Raw genomic sequence first — 25,505 nt, 5'->3', positions numbered from 1 at the left:
ATCTCCCATTTTCATTTTGCACCAACTCCAGCAAAGTATGTAGCTGGGGTAGGGGAGAGAGAGCGATGGACGGAGGAGCTCTGTTTTATTTAGGATGATCAGAGAAAGCCTCTCTGATGACATTTGAGGAGAGTACAGAAGGAGGTAAAAGTGAGCCATGCAATATCTGGGGAAAGGGAGCCCCAGACAGTGAGAAGAACAAATGTGAAGGCCCTTGGCTGGGTCATGCTAAGCACGGTTCAGGGGCAACCAGGAGAGCAGGGTGAACCCGGGTGGAGTGAAAGGAGATGGGGTCACAGCCACAGTGGGGTGGGAGTCAACCAGGTAGGACGTGATAGGCTGTCGTCAGGACTTTGGAGTTGACTCTGAGGGAAATGGGAAGCCACTGGGAGTATTTTAGACAGAGGAATGACTTGGGATGATTTACACTTTAGAAAAATTTTCTATGTGATCTTCCTGACCATTGATAGAAAATAGCTTCCTCCTTTTCTCCCTCCCAACATCATTCTCTTTCCCTTTATCTGCTCTCTCCTTCTTCATAGCACTTATCAATGCGTTGCAGGTTAGACATATATTTTTATTTGTTTACCTCCCCTAACTGGAGTATAATAAAGTCCAGGAGAGCAGGGATTTGGTCCCTGCTATGTCCCTGGAGATGAGAACTGTGTCTGATTCACAGTAGGTGTTCAGTGATTGTTGTTGGGAGAAGGAATAAAAGAATATTTTAAGAATGAGTGTAGAACATCTTGAGAGCTGGATAATTTAATACTCTCCCTCTTCTCAATTATACTGCAGATCATCATCCAGAATCTCTAGATCCTTTCCCTCATCTCAATTACCCCTACAGACTGTTACCCAAACTCTTCTAGGTGCTTTCTCTCATCTCAAATACCTCTACAGTTCGTCACTCAGAGTCTGCTGGATGCCCTCTCTTTTCTCAATCACCTCTATAGATCTTAATGCAGAATCTTCTAGATGCCCTCCCTCTTCTCAATTACCTTTACAGATTGTTACCCAGAATCTTCTATATCCTCTCCCTTATCTCAAATACCGCTACAGGTTGTCACCCAGAATCTTCTGGATGCCCTTCCTTTTCTCCAATACCCCTAAAGATCATAAATCAGAATTTTGTAAATGCTCTCCCTCACCTCAATGATTTCTACAGATCATCATACAACATCATGGAAATGTTTCATTGTTAGACGGCTCCTTCAGATGCGGAACTAAGTCCGACTGTCTTAATCTCCATCCACTGTCTTTGTTCTTTCTCATTGCAAGTCTGCCTGTTTGTTACCTTTAAAAAAATATATGATTTCCCTGGATACAAATGTAATGTTTTTGTTTATTAGAGAAAATTTGGAAAAACGGGGACCAAGAGCATGGGCTCAGAAGCCTCACAGAACTGGACTCAAGTCCCAGGACCTTTCCCTATGAGCTGTGTGGCCCAAACATGCTCCCTGGCCCTCAGTTTTCCCATCAGTAAAATGGGGAGACTACTATCTTCTCAGATTCTCCTAAGGAATAAGACAAGTGACATGTGTAAGGTTGTGCATTGTAAGCTGTCAAACTAGGGTAGATAGTTTTTAATTAAATAAAAAGAAGAATATATATAAAATCTTCCACTCCTCAGATATAACCAAAGGCATTTTATAAAAACCTTTCTAATAATAAATGTATGGTATGTGAATATAACTCTATAAAATTGTAGGAAAATATATATAGGAGTAAAAGTATTGGAGAAAACATGGTGAAAGGGATGATGCCTCACCAATATGGACTAACTACAATGTGTAAACTCAGAATTGAATCTTAGAACATAGCCTAACATGGACACAATAATTGTAATAGTCCCTAGATTGTAAGCTCTTACAGCAGTTAACTCTATCCCTGAATTGTAAGGCCTATCTCTAAACTTTGAGATACTGATCCCCTAGCGTATGTTGTCACAAACATTGGAACTGGCAGTTTGATGTGCTGAGCCCTCGAGCATGGGACTTGCCCTTACGAAGCTCATTACCACAAAGGAGAGTCTGAAGTTGTATGTAATGGTGCCTAAGAGTCTCCCCCTGAGTGCCTCTTTGTTGCTCAGATGTGGCCCTCTCTCTCTCTAACTGAGCCATCTCGACAGGTGAACTTGCTGCCCTCCCTCCTACGTGGGACCCAACTCCCAGGGGTGTAAATCTCCCTGGCAACGCAGAGTATGACTCCCGGGGATGAATGTGGACCCGGCATCGTGGGACTGAGAGTATCTTCTAGACCAAAAGGGGGATGCAAAATGAGACAAAATAGTTTCAGTGGCTGAGAGATTCCAAATGGAGTCAAGAGGTCACTCTGGTGGACATTCTTATGCACTATATAGATAACACCTCTTAGGCTTTAATGTATTCGAATAGCTAGAAGTAAATACCTGAAACTACCAAACTCCAACCCAGCAGTCTGGACTCCTGAAGACAATTATATAATAATGTAGATTACAAGGGGTGACAGTGCGATTGTGAAGACCTTGTGGATCACACCCCCTTTAGCTAGTGTATGGATGAGTGGAGGAATGGGGATAAAAACTAAAGGACAGGAGGCGGGGCAAGATGGCAGACTGGTGAGCTGTATGTTTTAGTTACTCCTCCAGGAAAGTAGGTAGAAAGCCAGGAACTGCGTGGACTGGACACCACAGAGCAATCTGACTTTGGGCATACTTCATACAACACTCATGAAAACGTGGAACTGCTGAGATCAGCGAAATCTGTAAGTTTTTGCGGCCAGGGGACCCGCACCGCTCCCTGCCAGGCTCAGTCCCGTGGGAGGAGGGGCTGTCAGCTCCGGGAAGGAGAAGGGAGAACTGCAGTGGCAGCCCTTATCGGAAACTCATTCTACTGATTCAAACTCCAACCATAGATAGACTGAGACCAGACACCAGAGAATCTGAGAGCAGCCAGCCCAGCACAGAGGATACAGGCATAGAAAAAAAACAACACGAAAAACTCCAAAATAAAAGCGGAGGATTTTTGGAGTTCTGGTGAACATAGAAAGGGGAAGGGCCCTGAGGCACATATGCAAATCCTGAAGAAAAGCTGATCTCTCTGCCTTGTGGACCTTTCCTTAATGGCCCTGGTTGCTTTGTCTCTTAGCATTTCAATAACCCATCAGATCTCTGAGGAGGGCCCGTTTTTTTTTTGTTTTTTTTTTTTAATTTTTTGTTTGTTTGTTTTTTTAATCCTCTTTTCTTTTTCTAAAACAATTACTCTAAGAAGCCCAATACAGAAAGCTTCAAAGACTTGCTATTTGGGCAGGTCAAGTCAAGAGCAGAACTAGGAGAGCTCTGAGACAAAACGCAATAATCCAGTGGCTGAGAAAATTCACTAAACACCACAACTTCCCAAGAAAAGGGGGGTGTCTGCTCACAGCCATCATCCTGGTGGACAGGAAACTCTCCTGCCCATCGCCAGCCCCATAGCCCAGAACTGCCCCAGACAACCCAGTGTGACGGAAGTGCTTCAAATAACAGGCACACACCACAAAACTGGGCGTGGACATTAGCCTTCCCTGCAACCTCAGCTGATTGTCCCAGAGTTGGGAAGGTAGAGCAGTGTGAATTAACAAAGCCCCATTCAGCCATCATTTGAGCAGACTGGGAGCCTCCCTACACAGCCCAGCAGCCCAGAACTGCCCTGGGGGGACGGCACTCACCTGTGACATAGCACAGTCATCCCTCAACAGAGGACCCGGGGTGCACGGCCTGGAAGAGTGGCCCACTTGCAAGTCTCAGGAGCCATACGCCAATACCAAGGACTTGTGGGTCAGTGGCAGAAACAAACTGTGGCAGGACTGAACTGAAGGATTAGATTATTGCAGCAGCTTTAAAACTCTAGGATCACCAGGGAGATTTGATTGTTAGAGCCACCCCCCCCCCCCTGACTGCCCAGAAACACGCCCCATATACAGGGCAGGCAACACCAACTACACACGCAAGCTTGGTACACCAATTGGACCCCACAAGACTCACTCCCCCACTCACCAAAAAGGCTAAGCAGGGGAGAACTGGCTTGTGGAGAACAGGTGGCTCGTGGACGCCACCTGCTGGTTAGTTAGAGAAAGTGTACTCCACGAAGCTGTAGATCTGATAAATTAGAGATAAGGACTTCAATTGGTCTACAAATCCTAAAAGAACCCTATCAAGTTCAGCAAATGCCACGAGGCCAAAAACAACAGAAAATTATAAAGCATATGAAAAAACCAGACGATATGGATAACCCAAGCCCAAGCACCCAAATCAAAAGACCAGAAGAGACACAGCACCTAGAGCAGCTACTCAAAGAACTAAAGATGAACAATGAGACCATAGTACGGGAGATAAAGGAAATCAAGAAGACCCTAGAAGAGCATAAAGAAGACATTGCAAGACTAAATAAAAAAATGGATGATCTTATGGAAATTAAAGAAACTGTTGACCAAATTAAAAAGATTCTGGACACTCATAGTACAAGACTAGAGGAAGTTGAACAACAAATCAGTGACCTCGAAGATGACAGAATGGAAAATGAAAGCATAAAAGAAAGAATGGGGAAAAAAATTGAAAAAATCGAAATGGACCTCAGGGATATGATAGATAATATGAAACGTCCAAATATAAGACTCATTGGTGTCCCAGAAGGGGAAGAAAAGGGTAAAGGTCTAGGAAGAGTATTCAAAGAAATTGTTGGGGAAAACTTCCCAAATCTTCTAAACAACATAAATATACAAATCATAAATGCTCAGCGAACTCCAAATAGAATAAATCCAAATAAACCCACTCCGAGACATATACTGATCACACTGTCAAACACAGAAGAGAAGGAGCAAGTTCTGAAAGCAGCAAGAGAAAAGCAATTCACCACATACAAAGGAAACAGCATAAGACTAAGTAGTGACTACTCAGCAGCCACCATGGAGGCAAGAAGGCAGTGGCACGATATATTTAAAATTCTGAGTGAGAAAAATTTCCAGCCAAGAATACTTTATCCAGCAAAGCTCTCCTTCAAATTTGAGGGAGAGCTTAAATTTTTCACAGACAAAGAAATGCTGAGAGAATTTGCTAACAAGAGACCTGCCCTACTGGAGATACTAAAGGGAGCCCTACAGACAGAGAAACAAAGACAGGACAGAGAGACTTGGAGAAAGGTTCAGTACTAAAGAGATTCGGTATGGGTACAATAAAGGATATTAATAGACAGAGGGGAAAAATATGACAAACATAAACCAAAGGATAAGATGGCCGATTCAAGAAATGCCTTCACGGTTATAACGTTGAATGTAAATGGATTAAACTCCCCAATTAAAAGATATAGATTCGCAGAATGGATCAAAAAAAATGAACCATCAATATGTTGCATACAAGAGACTCATCTTAGACACAGGGACACAAAGAAACTGAAAGTGAAAGGATGGAAAAAAATATTTCATGCAAGCTACAGCCAAAAGAAAGCAGGTGTAGCAATATTAATCTCAGATAAAATAGACTTCAAATGCAGGGATGTTTTGAGAGACAAAGAAGGACACTACGTACTAATAAAAGGGGTAATTCAGCAAGAAGAAATAACAATCGTAAATGTCTATGCACCCAACCAAGGTGCCACAAAATACATGAGAGAATCACTGGCAAAACTAAAGGAAGCAATTGATGTTTCCACAATAATTGTGGGAGACTTCAACACATCACTCTCTCCTATAGATAGATCAACCAGACAGAAGACCAATAAGGAAATTGAAAACCTAAACAATCTGATAAATGAATTAGATTTAACAGACATCTACAGGACATTACATCCCAAATCACCAGGATACACATACTTTTCTAGTGCTCATGCAACTTTCTCCAGAATAGATCATATGCTGGGACATAAAACAAGCCTCAATAAATTTAAAAAGATTGAAATTATTCAAAGCACATTCTCTGACCACAATGGAATACAATTAGAAGTCAATAACCATCAGAGACTTAGAAAATTCACAAATACCTGGAGGTTAAACAACACACTCCTAAACAATCAGTGGGTTAAAGAAGAAATAGCAAGAGAAATTGCTAAACTATATAGAGACGAATGAAAATGAGAACACAACATACCAAAACCTATGGGATGCAGCAAAAGCAGTGCTAAGGGGGAAATTTATAGCACTAAACGCATATATTAAAAAGGAAGAAAGAGCCAAAATCAAAGAACTAATGGATCAACTGAAGAAGCTAGAAAATGAACAGCAAACCAATCCTAAACCAAGTAGAAGAAAAGAAATAACAAGGATTAAAGCAGAAATAAATGACATAGAGAACAAAAAAACAATAGAGAGGATAAATATCACCAAAAGTTGGTTCTTTGAAAAGATCAACAAGATTGACAAGCCCCTAGCTAGACTGACAAAATCAAAAAGAGAGAAGACCCATATAAACAAAATAATGAATGAAAAAGGTGACATAACTGCAGATCCTGAAGAAATTAAAAAAATTATAAGAGGATACTATGAACAACTGTATGGCAACAAACTGGATAATGTAGAGGAAATGGACAATTTCCTGGAAACATATGAACAACCTAGACTGACCAGAGAAGAAAAAGAAGACCTCAACCAACCCATCACAAGCAAAGAGATCCAATCAGTCATCAAAAATCTTCCCACAAATAAATACCCAGGGCCAGATGGCTTCACAGGGGAATTCTACCAAACTTTCCAGAAAGAACTGACACCAATCTTACTCAAACTCTTTCAAAACATTGAAGAAAATGGAACACTACCTAACTCATTTTATGAAGCTAACATCAATCTAATACCAAAACCAGGCAAAGATGTTACAAAAAAGGAAAACTACCGGCCAATCTCCCTAATGAATATAGATGCAAAAATCCTCAACAAAATACTTGCAAATCGAATCCAAAGACACATTAAAAAAAGCATACACCATGACCCAGTGGGGTTTATTCCAGGCATGCAAGGATGGTTCAACATAAGAAAATCAATCAATGTATTACAACACATTAACAAGTCAAAAGGGAAAAATCAATTGATCATCTCAATAGATGCTGAAAAAGCATTTGACAAAATCCAACATCCCTTTTTGATAAAAACACTTCAAAAGGTAGGAATTGAAGGAAACTTCCTCAACATGATAAGGAGCATATATGAAAAACCCACAGCCAGCATAGTACTCAATGGAGAGAGACTGAAAGCCTTCCCTCTAAGATCAGGAACAAGACAAGGATGCCCGCTGTCACCACTGTTATTCAACATTGTGCTGGAAGTGCTAGCCAGGGCAATCCGGCAAGACAAAGAAATAAAAGGCATCCAAATTGGAAAAGAAGAAGTAAAACTGTCATTGTTTGCAGATGATATGATCTTATATCTAGAAAACCCTGAGAAATCGACGATACAGCTACTAGAGCTAATAAACAAATTTAGCAAAGTAGCGGGATACAAGGTTAATGCACATAAGTCCGTAATGTTTCTATATGCTAGAAATGAACAAACTGAAGAGACACTCAGGAAAAAGATACCATTTTCAATAGCAACTAAAAAAATCAAGTACCTAGGAATAACCTTAACCAAAGATGTAAAAGACCTATACAAAGAAAACTACATAACTCTACTGAAAGAAATAGAAGGGGACCTTAAAAGATAGAAAAATATTCCATGTTCATGGATAGGAAGACTAAATGTCATTAAGATGTCAATTCTACCCAAACTCATCTACAGATTCAATGCAATGCCAATCAAAATTGCAACAACCTACTTTGCAGACTTGGAAAAGCTAGGTATCAAATTTATTTGGAAAGGGAAGATGCCTCGAATTGCTAAAGACACTCTAAAAAAGAAAAACGAAGTGGGAGGACTTACACTCCCTGACTTTGAAGCTTATTATAAAGCCACAGTTGCCAAAACAGCATAGTACTGGCACAAAGATAGACATATAGATCAATGGAATTGAATTGAGAATTCGGAGATAGACCCTCAGATCTATGGCCGACTGATCTTTGATAAGGCCCCCAAAGTCACTGAACTGAGTCATAATGGTCTTTTCAACAAATGGGGCTGGGAGAGTTGGATATCCATATCCAAAAGAATGAAAGAGGACCCCTACCTCACCCCCTACACAAAAATTAACTCAAAATGGACCAAAGATCTCAATATAAAAGAAAGTACCATAAAACTCCTAGAAGATAATGTAGGAAAACATCTTCAAGACCTTGTATTAGGCGGCCACTTCCTAGACTTTACACCCAAAGCACAAGCAACAAAAGAGAAAATAGATAAATGGGAACTCCTCAAGCTTAGAAGTTTCTGCACCTCAAAGGAATTTCTCAAAAAGGTAAAGAGGCAGCCAACTCAATGGGAAAAAATTTTTGGAAACCATGTATCTGACAAAAGACTGATATCTTGCATATATAAAGAAATCCTACAACTCAATGACAATAGTACAGCCGGCCCAATTATAAAATGGGCAAAAGATATGAAAAGACAGTTCTCTGAAGAGGAAATACAAATGGCCAAGAAACACATGAAAAAATGTTCAGCTTCACTAGCTATTAGAGAGATGCAAATTAAGACCACAATGAGATACCATCTAACACCGGTTAGAATGGCTGCCATTAAACAAACAGGAAACTACAAATGCTGGAGGGGATGTGGAAAAATTGGAACTCTTATTCATTGTTGGTGGGACTGTATAATGGTTCAGCCACTCTGGAAGTCAGTCTGGCAGTTCCTTAGAAAACTAGATATAGAGTTACCATTCGACCCAGCGATTCCACTTCTCGGTATATACCCGGAAGATCGGAAAGCAGTGACACGAACAGATATCTGCATGCAAATGTTCATAGCAGCATTATTCACAATTGCCAAAAGATGGAAACAACCCAAATGTCCTTCAACAGATGAGTGGATAAATAAGATGTGGTATATACACACGATGGAATACTACGCGGCAGTAAGAAGGAACGATCTCATGAAACATATGACAACATGGATGAACCTTGAAGACATAATGCTAAGCGAAATAAGCCAGGCACAAAAAGAGAACTATTATATGCTACCACTAATGTGAACTTTGAAAAATATAAAACAAATGGCTTATAATGTAGAATGTAGGGGAACTAGCAGTAGAGAGCAATTAAGGAAGGGGGAACAATAATCCAAGAAGAACAGATAAGCTATTTAACGTTCTGGGGATGCCCAGGAATGTCTATGGTCTGTTAATTTCTGATGGATATACTAGGAGCAAGTTCACAGAAATGTTGCTATATTAGGTAACTTTCTTGGGGTAAAGTAGGAACATGTTGGAAGTTAAGCAGTTATCTTAGGTTAGTTGTCTTTTTCTTACTCCCTTTTTATGGTCTCTTTGAAATGTTCTTTTATTGTATGTTTGTTTTCTTTTTAACTCTTTTTTCATACAGTTGATTTAAAAAAGAAGGGAAAGTTAAAAAAAAAAAAAAAAACAAGGAAAAAAAAGATGCAGTGCCCCCTTGAGGAGCCTGTGGAGAATGCAGGGGTATTCGCCTTCCCCACCTCCATGGTTGCTAACATGACCACAGACATAGGGGACTGGTGGTTTGATGGGTTGAGCCCTCTACCACAGGTTTTACCCTTGGGAAGACGGTTGCTGCAAAGGAGAGGCTAGGCCTCCCTATGGTTGTGCCTAAGAGCCTCCTCCCGAATGCCTCTTTGTTGCTCAGATGTGGCCCTGTCTCTCTAGCTAAGCCAACTTGAAAGGTGAAATCACTGCCCTCCCCCCTACGTGGGATCAGACACCCAGGGGAGTGAATCTCCCTGGCAACGTGGAATATGACTCCTGGGGAGGAATGTAGACCTGGCATCGTGGGACGGAGAACATCTTCTTGACCAAAAGGGGGATGTGAAAGGAAATGAAATAAGCTTCAGTGGCAGAGAGAATCCAAAAGGAGCCGAGAGGTCACTCTGGTGGGCACTCTTACGCACACTTTAGACAACCCTTTTTAGGTTCTAAAGAATTGGGGTAGCTGGTGGTGGATACTTGAAACTATCAAACTACAACCCAGAACCCATGAATCTCGAAGACAGTTGTATAAAAATGTAGCTTATGAGGGGTGACAAGGGGATTGGGAAAGCCATAAGGACCACACTCCACTTTGTCTAGTTTATGGATGGATGAGTAGAAAAATAGGGGAAGGAAACAAACAGACAAAGGTACCCAGTGTTCTTTTTTACTTCAATTGCTCTTTTTCACTCTAATTATTATTCTTGTTATTCTTGTGTGTGTGCTAATGAAGGTGTCAGGGATTGATTTGGGTGATGAATGTACAACTATGTAATGGTACTGTGAACAATCGAAAGTACGATTTGTTTTGTATGACTGCGTGGTATATGAATATATCTCAATAAAATGAAGATTAAAAAAAAATAAATAAATAAAAAGACATAATGCTGAGCAAAATAAGCCAGGCACAAAAAGAGAGTTATTGTATGTTACCACTAATGTGAATTCTGTGAAAAATGTACAATGTTTTATACTGTAGAATGTAGGGGACCTAGAGATACCAATTAGTGGAGGGGGAATGATAATCTAATAAGAACAGATAAACTATGGAGGGTAATCTCAATGTTATGGGAATGCTCAGGAATGATTATGGTTTGTAAACTTTCTTGGATATAGTAAGATCATGTTGGAAGCAATAGAGTTATTTTAGGTTTTTTTTTTCTCTTATTCCTTTGTTTTCTTAGGGGTTGTTAATTTTGGGGTATGGTAGGAACATGTTGGAAGCAATGTAGTTATTTCAGATTATTTGTTTTTCTTACTCCTCTGTTTGGACATGGTTTATTAATTTTCTTGGGGTATGGTAGGAACATATTGGAAGCAAAGTAGTTATTTTAGGTTATTTGTTTTCCTTAATCCATTGCTTTGTTTGAAATGTTGTGGGGTTTTTTTGGTTGTTGTTTGCCTGTTTGTTTTTAATTTTTTGATAAACAAAGTTAAAAAATTGAAAAAAAATCAGTAGAAAAATGGGAGTAAAAACTAAATGACAAATAGGGTGGGATGGGGGGATGGTTTGGGTATTCTCTTTTCACTTTTATTTTTTATTCTTATTCTGATTCTTTCTGATGTAAGGAAAATGTTCAGAAATAGATTGTGGTGATGAACGCATAACTATATGATCATACTGTGAACAGTTGATTGTATACCATGGATGACTGTATGGTTTGTGAATATATTTCAATAAAACTGAATTAAAAAAAAAAATGTTAACATTTAGGAAATCGAGGTGAAAAATATATGGGAACTTGGCCAGAAGTTTCTATTCTTAAATTTTTCACTAAATCTGAAGTTATGTAAAAATAAAAAGTTATAAAGGTAAAAAAAAAAAAAAAATAATGAGAGCCGTAGTTTCTAGCTCATAAGAAGACTGTAAGGATTAAATGAGCTAATTCATTTACTGTACAGCACAGTGCCTGGCACATAGTAAGCACTCTATAAATGGTGTCCATCATTATTTTAGTTTTATCTATTCTGCTCTTCCTATACGTCTTTTTGAAATAATCTCTCTCTCTCGTATTGTAGGGATATATCTATATTTTCAATAAAAACAAAAATAGCCTCAAAAAACAAAACAAAACAAAACAAAACAAAAAAAAACTAAAGGACAAATGGGGTGGGATGGGGGGATGATTTGGGTGTTTTTTTTCACTTTTATTTTTTATTCTTGTTCTGGTTCTTTCTGATGTAAGGAAAATGTTCAGAGATAGATTGTGGTGATGAACGCATAACTATGTTATCATACTGTGGACAGTGGATTGTATATCATGGATGATTGTATGGTGTGTGACTGTATTTCAATAAAACTGAATTTAAAAAAAAAAACAAAAAACCTTTCTAATAGTTGAAGGCAGTTTTTTTAATACCCCCAAGTCTTCAGATCTCTAAGTTAACTCTCCCTAGACCCCTGAACCCACACCTCATAGAATGGAAACATTTGGGTTGAAATAGGTACTGAGCCACCCTGGTCATCCTCCTAGACCCTTTGCAGTTTTTCAATGGCTCTTCTTAAATCTCCCAGAACTGGACACAACATGGGCTGATTAGTGTCCTGAGACTATCATCTTTCCCTGAACACTGACCTTTTAGGGACACAGCCCAGGTTTCAGTGACTTATTTCCCCAGGAATCTTGCCCCTCCCTCAATCTTTTCTTACATAATTTCTTTATCCTAAGGAAAGTGCTGGATAAAGTACATTTATCCTGCTGGATGATATCTCATTGGTTGAGCCCATAAATCTAAGCCCCTGAGATCATTTTGAATCATGACTTTATCATCCAATATGGGAGCTACACACCCAACAAGCATATTTTCTGAATTTATAACAACATTCTTGATAAAAATGTTAACCTCCAGAACCCATGGCATGCCACCAATGACTTCCTCAAGCTTGACAAGTATCCATTAATCCATGTATCCTGACTACAAGAAAATCTGTTGTCTATCCATCTAATTTTACCATTTTCTAGGATGTTTCTTCAATTGGTCTAGAGTGATCCCACAAAACATTTTTGTCAGTTTCTTAAAATCAAGATTCCCCATCTTGGTAACGTTCCCCACCCCTTACAGAATAATAATCCACCAAAAAGGGGAAACTTAGATTCAGCATGATTTTCTCTTAGTGAACCCTCCTGACTCTGAGGGATGACCCCGCTCTTTTCTAAGTGGTCGTGAAACTTTTGTTAAATAAAGTGTTCTAGAATTTCACATGGTATAAACGTTAAATATATTGATTTGCAGTTTCAGGAAGCCCAAACGTTTGTCCACGTGTCATGTTCTGCATTACTGCATACTGCCACTATTTCTCAAAGATTACTCTTTTTAAAATTTATTTTCTTATTGTGGTAAGCTGTCTATAACATAAAATTTGCCTTTTTAGCTATTTTAGTGTACAATTCATTGGCATTAATTACATTTACAACACTGTGTTATCATCACCACCATCCAATACCAAAACTTTGTCATCATGCAAGACAGAAACTCTGTACCCAATAAACAATTAACAATAACTCCCCATTCCCTCTACCCCAAGTCCCCAGTAAACTCTAATCTACTTTCTCTATATATGAATTTGCTTGTTCTATATATTTCATAAAAGTGGAATCATACAATATTTGCCCTTTCATATCTTGCTTTATTCATTTAGCATAATGTCTTCAAGGTTCATCCATGTTCTGGCATTATCAGACCTTCATTCTTTTTTACAGCTGAATAATATTCCACTGTATGTATATAACACATTTTCTTCCTCCATTCTTCTGTTAATGGACACTTAGGCTACATCTATCTTTTGGCAATTGTGAATATAGCCACTATGAGCATGGGTATACAAATATCTGTTCAAGTCTCTGCTTTCAGTTCTTTGGGCCATATACCTAGGCATGAAATTGCTGGGTCACACTGTAATTCCATGTTAAACTTTCTCATAGATTACTCTTGGTAGTTCCAAAATCATGTCTTCCATTTTTGTTAGTCACTTGGCAAATGTATGATTATGTAAGTCAAAAGCTTTCCTAATGTTTGGTGTGTGGTAGGTACTCAGTATCTGTTTACTAAAATGGACCTGATTTTACTGAAAAATTACTGATGCCATTTAATTGCCAACAACTCACAGAGTTGTTGAAAGTTTCAAGGGATAATGAATGTGAGCGTGCTTAGTAAACAATAAGGAAACATAAATGGGTAACACATCAGGGGTGTAGGAGAGAACAAGGTGGAGTATGTCCCACCAGAATGTCATGATCCTTCGTACGGAGCATGCTGGCTGTTGTAATTGGATGGTCCCCAACATACATAATGGCTCCAATAAACAGAGGTCTATTTCTTGCTCAAATATTCTTGTTCCAAGTTGGTACAGTGTTGAGGGTGAGTGTCGGGGACTCTGCTCCACACTCTCAATTCGGGGAAACAGGTTCTCCCATCTCTAACAGGTTTCCCTGGATATTGACATCCAGCAAAGGGGAGACTAAAGGGCTGGGAGGGTTGCTCATGGTAGGTTTTGAGGGGCCAGATGTGGAAGAGGTGCCATCCTTTTATTCACATTCCCTTGACTAAAACTCTGCCACTGGTCATACACTGCTCCAATGGAGGCTGAGAAATGAGATCAAGTTGAGTGCCAGGAAGAAGTAGTGGTGAAAACCTAGCCTGTCTCTGATTTTAAATCTTGCTAAATACTACAAAATTTTTATAAACACTCTCTGGCCAATGCTGTGTGGGCCAAACAAAACATATTTGAAAGCTGAACACAGCCCCAAGGCTTCCTTTTTCCACTGTGCACTGTATAAATGTTAAGCACCATTATTATCACCCTAGGATGTGATTCTTGGGGTACTGAGATCTGAACTCATTTAGAGTGGCACACGATTGCTTTTGAATATGGCTTTTTTTTTTTTTTTAAACTTTCATTCTTTTCCTATGGAAACTTCTCTGGTTCTTTTATTATTTTATGCACCATTATCCGGATCGCTGTGGTTTGAAGAATAGCTTGTAAAAGTCCTGATGCCTGCAGCTCGCCTTTTTCACGTGACCCTCTAAACCTTCCAAGAGTGATCACCAGCCACTTTCTCTCACTTTAGCCCCCAGATTATTTTCTGCTTGGAAACAGCTGCAGCTACCCTTGCCAAAGTCTTTTCTAACAAACCCAGGGCCGCTATGTCTTGTAGGTGGGAGACAGTCAGACGAGCTGGGAAGAAGTATAGACAGACACCGTGCGTAAGTGACCCCTGTGCTTCTGGGGCAGCCCCTCAAGCCCGCCCTCCCCATCCTGGCTTGAAACTTCTTCTCTTCAGCTGTGGGTGCAGTTCACAGCTGCTCGGTGCGTCTACTGCACTCTGGAAATACCAGCAGGAAAGAAAAAAAAAAAAGGTGTTAAATTTGAAAGGAAAGGAAATTCTAAATGTAAATTTTACTTCCCAATCATTTGAAAGCATCTCTCTTCCCAAGGACTTTTTAACCATTAAATAGGAAACTTTGCTTGAGGCATCGATCTGCTTTTGTTCCGCAAAGAATTGCTGAGGAAAGAGAAGTGTTTGTTGTAGATTCCAATCAAATGATCCAAGGATTGGTGCCAACTACCAAAATGTATGGAGGTCACGTCCCTCCAGAAGCCTATAATCTAGAGGAGATAGAAACATATTTAAAAAATAAAAAAAAGCCTATGTTACGAGGAAGAATTTGATAGGTTAACAAGGATGGTTGACAAAAATAAGTCTTGACAAAGATGTAAAAGATTGATCAAAGCCTAGTGTTGACAAAGATGTTTCAAATTGTGATGGTCCCATTGGTGGAGGTGATGATGGATACCGACAGCCTGGAAGAACCAATACACATAAAAATGGCTAAGTATTTGTCCTTTGTCCAGGCAGTTTCACTTCTGATAATTTATCTTAAAGAAGTAAGATAAACATGGAAATGCGCATAAGTACTTCATTTGGTTCTAGCATGGTTTGTGTGGGAGGTTAATCTTGTAAGCCAACAAACACGTGTTCCTAATCTTAATCAGTGTTCCTTGGGTGTGAACCCATTGTAAATAGGACCTTTTGAAGATTTCTTTTTAGTTAAGGTGTAGCCAATTGAAGCAGGATGAGCCTTAATTGGGATTACTGGAACCTTTTTAACGAGAAAGCTACAGAAAGGCGCCAGAAGCCAGTGGGAACCTGGAAGAAGAAAGAAGAGGACGTGAGAAGCAGGGATTCAAGCCAAGGAACCCCAAAGATTACAGGCAGCCGGCACCAGTGTGCTAGACTCCGGGAGAAAGGAAGCTTGCCGATATCTTGATTTTGGATTACTTCTAGCCTCAAAACTGTGAGCCAATAATTTCTTGTTGTTTCAGCCAAAACCTATCATGTCCCATTTGTCACAGCAGCTTGGCAAATTAAGATAGTTTATAATATGAAAAATTGGAAGCTCTTGAATATTCACTTATAAGGGGCTGATTAAATAAATTATGGTGCATACATATATAAAGAAACAGTATGCAATCATTTAAAAAGATGAGGCAAATCTATAGGGTTGAAATTGAAGATGTCTACTGGTTATAGTAAGTGATAAAAGGAGATTAAGCATAATATAATCCTAATTAGGGAAAATTATGGCTATAAAGGCATTAGAATATCCAAAAGGATACTTACTGAATTATGTTACATAGGAGGTAGAGGGAATTCTAGGATTTGTCAGGGTTATAATTTTACAATTATTGTCATGATCATCACCATCATCATTATCATCATTTGGAGGGCACATAGGGACATGGATCAGAAACTAAGTTGGGCAATTTGCAAATATTACCTCATTTTGAATCCCTCTGACACCTCTGTGTATTCAGTATTATTATTCAGAACTTATGTATGAAAAAAGTAAGGTAGAGAAAGGTAACTTGTGTAAGGTTTCACGGCTAATGAGTTGGAGAGCTGGACTCAAACAGATCTGCCTGACCTGAAAGCTCACATGCTTTCCAAAACACCATAACTGGATAATATATCCTACTGGGCCTGAAAAAAGTAAGTTTGTAATCCGAGTGCAGGGCAGGGGATGGGAGGAGGAAAAAAAACATATACAACTAATAGTAATGGTGATCATGTTGACAATATTCACTAAAGCTTATTTAATGGATACTATTTAGCAAACATTAGTCTCAATATTTCATATTTAGTGGCATGTTCACATGTCGTATGTTTATAGCTTTACAGCAACCATGTGATAGTACTATTATCATCCCCATTTTACAGAAAAGACAATCCAGGCCCAGAGAAGGTGAGAAACTTTCTCAAAGTCACACAGTTTCAGGACTTGAATGTTAAGGTATTCCACTGACAATGGCTCTAAAAGTAGCATAAGAAAGAAACCAATGAACTTTTATGAGGGCTCAAAGGGCGAGGTTACTTCCAAGGAGGGATTTATAAACTCTGAGGGTAGGGCCATATTTGCCTGTTACCCCGCGGTATTTCCAGGGCCCAGAACAGAAGCTGACATATAGAAAGAAGCCCCTCAATAAATATTTGTTGAATGAATGAGTGCGTTCCTGAAGACGTGGAGACGTTTCAGTAGTGCCTTGCTGAACTGTTAGATTCTGGCCATGGGTAGGTAGGTTGGGTGAAGTGGTACATTTCAGACAGAAAAAACTATGTGAGCTAAAGCCCTGAGGCTGTGAAGGACAGGCCCTAGAGGGGGAACCTGAGAAGGTGTGTTTAATTGGACTTTAAAGTACATGAAAAAGGATAGAGAAGATAAGGTTGGAAAGTTAGGTTAGAATCACCTGATAAAAGGCTTTGAATGGGAATCGGGCAAGATGGCAGCATAGAGGGGAGTAGAAGCTAAGTAGTCCCCCTGGAACAACTACAAAAAACCAGAAACAACTAGTAAATAATCCAGAATAACTGCGGGGGGACAAATGAGACCATCCACTCATCATACACCAAACTGAATTGGGAGGAATGCCCGAGAACACAGCATAAAATCTGTAAGTAAAACCTGCGGATCCAAGTCGTGAGACCCCCTCCCCCATAGTCTGAGCTGCAAAGCCTCGTGGTGCCAGAGAGAAGCTCTCTCCCAGCAAGCGAATATAGCTCAGCTGAGCTCCAACTGGGGTTTTAAGTAGTGAGTGTGAACTGCTCACTACAGGTACGCATCCCCAAAAAACAGACAGAGGCTTTGGGTGACGACTGACCTGGGAGAGCCGGAGGGTCGCCTTGGACTGGGTCTGAAGGGGACTATCTGATTCTTTTTCGGCTGAGTGGAGAAAGCCCCAGTCATTTTCAGTTTCCAGGGCTGTGACTCCGGGAAGGGTGGAGACAGCACAAGCAGAGAGTGAGACCATTGAAATGCTAATGACCTCCACCTGGGGGGTCTGTCTTCTCTAGGAGGAAAGGGGTGGGGCCCTTTCCATTCAGAACCAAACCCCAGAGCCTGGGAGAACACGGCCATACCTCCTCACACCAGTCAAGAATTATAGGCTAACAGGCATCACCTGCTGGGCAGAAAAGCACAGTGACCCGAGGCATCAAAGGGTGGAGCAATTTTCTAAGACACACCCGCAGGGAAACCAGATACTGAATATTTCTTCCCTCTGGGACCTGAGCCTGTTCTGGTCTGGGAAAACCTGATTTGGATAACCAAGGAAACCATGCCTAGACAACAGAAAATTACAACCTACACTAAGAAAAGCAAAGTTATGGCCCAGTCAAAGGAACAAATGTACACTTCAACTGAGGTACAGGAATTTAAACAACTAATGCTAAATCAATTCAAAAAGTTTAGAGAAGATATTGCAAAAGAGATAGAGGCTGTAAAGGAAGCACTGGGCATGTATACGGCAAAAATCAAAAGTTCAAAAAAACAACTAGTAGAATCTATGGAAATGAAAGGCACAACACAAGAGATGAAAGACACAATGGAAACATACAACAGCAGATCTCAAGAGGCAGAAGAAAACACTCAGGAACTGGAGAACAAAACACCTGAAAGCCTACATGCAGAGGAGCAGATGGAGAAAAGAATGAAAAAATATGAGCAACATCTCCAGGAACTCAAGGATGAAACAAAGTACAATAATGTACCTATCATTGGTGTCCTGGAAGGAGAAGAGAAGGGAAAGGGGGCAAAAGCAATAATAGAGGAGATAATTAATGAAAATTTCCCATCACTTATGAAAGACATAAAATTACAGATCCAAGAAGCGCAGCGTACTCCAAACAGAAGAGATATGAATAGGCCTACACTAAGACACTTAATAATCAGATTATCAAATGTCAAAGACAAAGAGAGAATCCTGAAAGCAGCAAGAGAAAAGCAATCCATTACATACAAAGGAAGCTTAATAAGACTATGTGCGGTTCTCTCAGCAGAAACCATGGAGGCAAGAAGGAAGTGGTGTGATATATTTAAGATACTGAAAGAGAAAAACCACCAACCAAGAATCCTGTATCCAGCAAAGCTGTCCTTCAAATATGAGGGAGAGCTCAAAATATTTTCTGACAAATAGACAATGAGAGACTTTGTGAACAGGACACCTGTCCTACAGGAAATACTAAAGGGAGCACTACAGGGTGATAGAAGACAGGAGTGCATGGTTTGGAACACAATTTTGGGAGATGGCAGCACAACAATGTAAGTACACTGAACAAAGGTAACTATGAGTACGGTTGAGAGAGGAAGGTGGGGAGCATGTGAGACACCACAAGAAAGGAGGAAAGATAAAGACTGGGACTGTGTAACTTGGTGAAATCTAGAGTATTCAACAATTGTGGTAAAATGTACAAATATGTTCTTTTATGAGGGAGAACAAGCAAATGTCAACCTTACAAGGTGTTAAAAATGGGGAGGCATTGGGGGAGGGATGCAATCAGCACGAACTAGAGACTGTAACTAATAGAATCATTGTATTATGCTTCCTTTAATGTAACAAAGGTGATATACCAAGGTGAATGCAGATAAGAGGGGGGGATAGGGGAGGCATGTTAGACACTTGACATTGGTGGTATTGTCTGATTCTTTATTCTACTTTGATTTAAGGTTATTTTTCCTTTTGCTGCTTCCTAGCTGTCATTTTTTTTTCCTCTTTCTTTTGCCTCTCTACCTTCTTTGGCTCTCCCTCCTGCCTTGTGGAAGAAATGTAGATGCTCTTATATAGATAATGGTGAAGGTGGTGAACACATGAATGTATGACCATGCAGAAAACCATCGATTATTTACTTGGGATGGAATGTATGGTGAGTGAACAAAACCATATTAAAAAAAAATGGGTTGATGACAAAACCTCGAGGGCAATATACTGAGTGAAATAAGCCAGACACATTAGGACAATTATTGCAGGGTCTCACTGATAGGAACTAATTTATAATATGTAAACTCATAGGCATGAAATATAAGGTACCAAGATATAGGACGAGGCTTAAGAATGGGGAGTGGCTGCTTAGTATGAGCAGAATGTTCAATCAGGATGAACTTAAATGTTTGGAAATGAACAGGGGTGTTGGTAGCAAGATGTGAGAATAACTAACAGTGCTGAATGGTGTGTGAATGAGGTGGAAAGGGGAAGCTCAGAGTCATATATGTCACCAGAAGGAAAGTTGGAGGTCAAAAGATGGAAATGTATAAAACTGAATCCTATGGTGGGCAATGTCCATGATCAACTGTACAAATACTAGAAATTACTTCCATGAACCAGAACAAATGTATGACAATACAATTAGAAGTTAATAATAGAGGGGCATATAGGGAAGAACTATATACCTATTACAAACTATATACTACAGTTAGTAGTATTTCAACATTTTTTCATAAACAGTAACAAATGTACTATATCAATACTATGAGTCAACAATTGATGGGGGTTGGTTAGGGATAGGGGAGGATTAGAGTTTCCTTTTTTTCTTTTTTCATCTTTCACTTTATTTCTTGTCTGGAGTAATAAAAAGTTTCTAAAAATTGAACAAAAATTAAGTGTGATGGATGCACAGCTGTATGAGGGTACCCAGGGGCAAGTGATTGTACACTTTGGATCTTTGGATAATTGTATGGTATCTGAACAATCTCAATTAAAAAAAAAGGCTTTGAATGGTGAGCAAAGGAAATTGGATTTCAGTTGGTAAACAAGAGGGATTTGTTATGATTTTTTTTGCAGTAGGTTGACAGACACAGAGTTAGGCATTAGTTGGCAGCCAGCTGGATAAATTGAAGGAGAGGGAAACAGGAAACAGGAAGCTCAATTAGGAGTATTGTCTAAGAGCCCAGATGAGAGAGTGTGAAAATCCAAGCTAATGAAGTTACAATAAGGATGGAGAGGAGGAGAGGGATGCAAAAGGTATTGAGAACATAGAATTGGTTAAAAAAAATAATAACAAAGTCTCTTTGAAATTGGTCTATAAATAGGACATTGTGGCTTTAAAAAAAAATGTCTGCCCACTCTTTGACACTCCTCCCACTGAGAGATGGGGTCCAAGTCCTCTCCTCTTGAATGTGAGCAGGCTTGTGGCTGCTTCGACCTCGAGAGTGCAGCAAATGAGACACGGTGTGACTTCCAAGCCGGGGTCATAAAGTCTACGCAGCTTCCCTCTGGCCAGTCACCAGGCTCGAGTTCCCACTGCCCTGGACACCCATTCTGGAGGGTCCACGTGGAGGCGCTTTAGCCAACAGCCCCAGCTGAGAGCAGCCATCCAGTCAGCCCCACCAAAATGCCAGGCTTCATGCGTGAAGCCTCTCAGGCCTTTCAGACCAGCCCATCTGCTGGTCAAGGACCAGCAAGTGACTTCAGGCAGAGCCAGTAGACGCAGAACAGTTGCCCAGCTGAGCCCTGCACAAATTCCTGACCCACACGATCATGAGTTAGTTAAAATTATTGCTTTTGTTAAGCCACTAAGTTTGGGGTATAATTTGCTACATTGCTATTGATAACTGGAACAAAGGGCAATAGAAGGCATAAGTTATCACCAAACCTGGATATTATCACCCAAACCAGGACACTTTGGGAGTGCAAGAGTGTGCTCGTTATAATTATGCTAGGACGAGAGGCCTAACCAGGATATGGTCATCCCATCTTGTCCCTAAAGGTGAGGAACTGTTTTGTTCATTTTTATATCACTAGCACCCAACACTGTCCCAGCAAACCTTCATTGATTAAATAAGTTGGTTTCTTTTTCTTTCTTAATAAAGTGTAATTTACACAAAATTCATAACTCTTACATGTACAGCTAACTGAAACCACCACCCATATCAAATTAGAGAAGATTTTTATCTCTCCCTTGTACCTTCTCCCAGCCTAGGACCCCAAAGATGATTTTAGTCTCCAACACCATAAATTGGTTTTGTCTGTTGTTGAAATTCATAAAAATAGAATCATACAAGATGTACTTGCAGAAATTATGACTCTGAAAGTCATCCATGTTATTGTGTGAAGCCAGAGTTTGTTCTTTTTCATTGCTATATAATATTCCATCATATAAACATACCACTATTTATTATCCATTCTACTGTTGATGGAGCTTTGGTTATTTACTTTTGTGCGGCAATTGCGTATAATGACGCTGTAAGTATTTTTGTACATGTCTTTCCATCTATTAGCTGAAAACTCAATAAGGTTCTTTTTTAAAAAAAAGTTTTGGATATCACTAGATCATTAGATTCATTCACTTTATCAGTTTCTGAGAAGAATACCTTAAAAACTTTTCCCAACACTTATACCATGAATTTACCTGTTATTCTTTCACGTAGAGTCATTTTTTAAACTCAGAAGTGGGGAAGGGAAATTGTAACGGTGTTATCTTTAACAAACCTTTGTCAATATAACATTATCCAAAGTTAATTATTACTGGAGCCACTTTCACTCCCAATAATGCCCCTGGGTGGATGTTAGGTTTTGTGGTCACCCTTGTTTCTACCCTCCAGGGCAGCACACCATGTTACGATTCAGGCTGAGTAAGAGATATGCCTTCCTTTTGTAAAGTGGAATAAAGAAGATAATGGCAGTGGAGTTGCTTTGCATGTGTGATCTCAGGCAGATAAATTTTATGAAAGAAGATATATAGAGATTAAAGACCTAAAAATTGATTCCCTTAAAGTGTTTTTGTCTATGGACCACTTGGAAAATCTTTGTCTATCCCTAGATGTAGTTGGACCCCAGTTTGATGACAGCTGGCTTATTTCACCTAACAAGGAACTTCCATGGAGATCAATCAAATTTAATAATTTTTAGAAACTAAACTAAGTGGTTGTTCAGGAACCTGAAATAATTATGGATAAAGGAAACCTGATATAAGAGCTTTTGTTTAGTTGTTACACTTTTCAAAAATTCCTTCATTCATTTACTCCACAAATATTTCTCGAGCATCTAGTATGGATTAGGCATGGCACTAGAACCTGAGAAGTCATATCCCACACTCTAGGAGTTTAAAGTCAATGGAAATGCTAGGAATAAATAAGCAGATTTGATGGAGCCAAGAGTTCTAAAGCAATCTCTTGGTAAATCTCAAGGAAAAATTTCATCACTTTTGGTTTGCAATTTGAGGAATATAGACGTATCACATTCAAGTCTATATATGAATATATGTTTAAAGGTACTTTGTTAATTAAAACCATCATTGTTTAAAAAACAAACAAACAAAACAGTTGACTAATGTGGACCCAGATCTAGCAATGTTATTATTTAGCATACTGCTTGCATTTCTATGGTGAGGTCTCTATGTATTGCCTCTCTGTGATTTGAGAGACACGTTAGAATTTTCCACATCCTAATTTTGAAGTTAGGAAAAGTCTAATCTATATTTCACATATTAACACTTAAAGCCAAAGCCATGGCATTTTATTTAAATTTTAAAATTATGACCCTTCACAGAGCTATAAACAGAACTCTGGTTCATTAAATTGGTAATGACTCTTCCCTGCTGAGAACATTTATTTCTATTTAGTTGTAAGCCACAGGTTCATTCCTACACATAAGCAAAGAGGCCTCAGATGAATTATCTGAGGTTTTGTGAAAAGGTTTGTCTGTCCCCAAATACCTGCTTCCTTTTGCCTATGGAGGTCTATGGGTAACCAATATTGCATCATGGTGTTTCCAAGAGATGATGACTCTAAAATCACCTAACATGTCTGGCACATAAATATCTATAAAATCTGAATGGTGGATGGGGGAGATCCTCTGAAATGGCAAATTTACTAGAGAGAAGACCAATTTATCAAGCTTTTATCAATCTGAGTGAGCTTGCATTATCATTTTAACTGTCTGGATACCTAAAAATGACCCAAGAGTAGGAGAAAATAATAGTTCTTTTCTTAAAACATCTCTTCCATAATGCTGCAACTCTGAGTAGAGAATTTAAGAGGAAACTAGGGCCATTTAGAGGTATTGAAAAGAATCACCAATTATAAATGCTCCATAGACCCAGAGCTGTTCTGTGAACTTCTCCACCCCACACTGCACGCCCCAAGAGCTAGAGGACGTAAAGATGTTTCGCTCTCATGAAACCTTTTACTCATCCCTTGGTAATTAATGTCTGCCTTGTGTTCGATGGTGAGATTGATTCCTGATGACATCTGGGCTCCTGGAAAAGGCTACGGGGATCTGCTAGAATTATCCACCTCAGGAGGTTGCAGAGGCATGCATTTGCCGTATCTGTGCTCAACAATGATGTTGCTGGCCATGAGACTTGCAGTTGTGTAAATTTCAGGGTTCAGGAAGTTAGAACCATCATCTCCCTTGTAAATGAGATTAGATGATCAGACGAATCATTTGTTGCGCCACCATTCTCTTTCTTTAGGTGAGCCATCCAACAAACTATTCATTCACTGTGACTAGGCTGGATATTTTCTTCCTTAAGTAAGTCTGCAAAATATATTTTTAATGGAAAAATCTAAAAATTGATTTGAGTGTCTTGTATTTTTCTAACTAAAGTCATGCCAGTCCAAAATAATAAAATTTAGTGATTCAGAGCATCTAATCAAATCCTGAGTTCATCACATGAAAGCAACCTATTAAATCTATCAAATTACTTGATGAGCTGTCTGGTTACCTTCCTATGTGGCACTCGGGGTCATTAGGAACCCACACAATGGAGCCAGCCACCCACATTCCCGCCTGTTTCTGCACTTCCTAGAGGGATAACTTTAAGGAAGTTGTTTAATTGCTCTAAGCCGTGTCTTTCTTATTGTAAAATGAGTAATATAATTCCTTCTTTGCAGAGTTGTTTTGAAGAAAAACCGAGATAATCCCTGGAAAGTATCTAGCAACTGGTGTGTGGTCAATATATATTAGCTATTATTATCACAGTGTAGAGAAACTTGGGACATTTATCTTTTACCTCATTCAAAAGCCAAACTGTAATATAATTAACTTGGCATTACAAATTATTTCATATTTTTACATCTCTTCTTTCCTCCATGATCACAAACAATTGATTTGTGATTATGTTTTAAAGGTTTAAGTATATTTATGTTTAAGAAAGTTTTATAAGTGGAAAGCTCTATAATATTCAAGTAATTAAAGTCAAAATGGAGTAGGAATTGAATATTGTTATAATCTATTTCTTTTTTGTGTGTAAACACAAAATACACAGGCTAACTTTTTTTTCCACAATAGCAGGGACTATGATGTTTGGAAAGATTCCTTAGATGTCTTGAATTTCTCATAGAAATTCTAAGATGCCAGGGTTTTCAAGGAGGTAAGCACAGTTATCAGAATAGGTAATAAAATTACTTAAAAGGCAATAACTATATTTAAAATAACCACTCAGGTACCTAGTGACTCATGCTTTGGGCTTCCAGGACCACTTTATCTAACCCTCTCCATAATTGTGAACTGGTTGGATGATGGATTAATCTATTTACATCTTAGGATATTTACATATAACTCCTCTTCTTTCCAGCCCATTGATCACTGCCTGCATTTACAATGTGGGGGGATTCTCCTGGGAGAATCAAATGCAAATATTAATGTCCAATCATATTGCTTTATAGAAAATAGCTTTACTTGAATTACAAATGCTGCAAC

This window comes from Choloepus didactylus, chromosome 14 (genome assembly GCF_015220235.1).
Source record: "Choloepus didactylus isolate mChoDid1 chromosome 14, mChoDid1.pri, whole genome shotgun sequence".
NCBI classification, from domain to species: domain Eukaryota; kingdom Metazoa; phylum Chordata; class Mammalia; order Pilosa; family Megalonychidae; genus Choloepus; species Choloepus didactylus.
Note: the sequence above shows the minus strand (reverse complement) of the source record.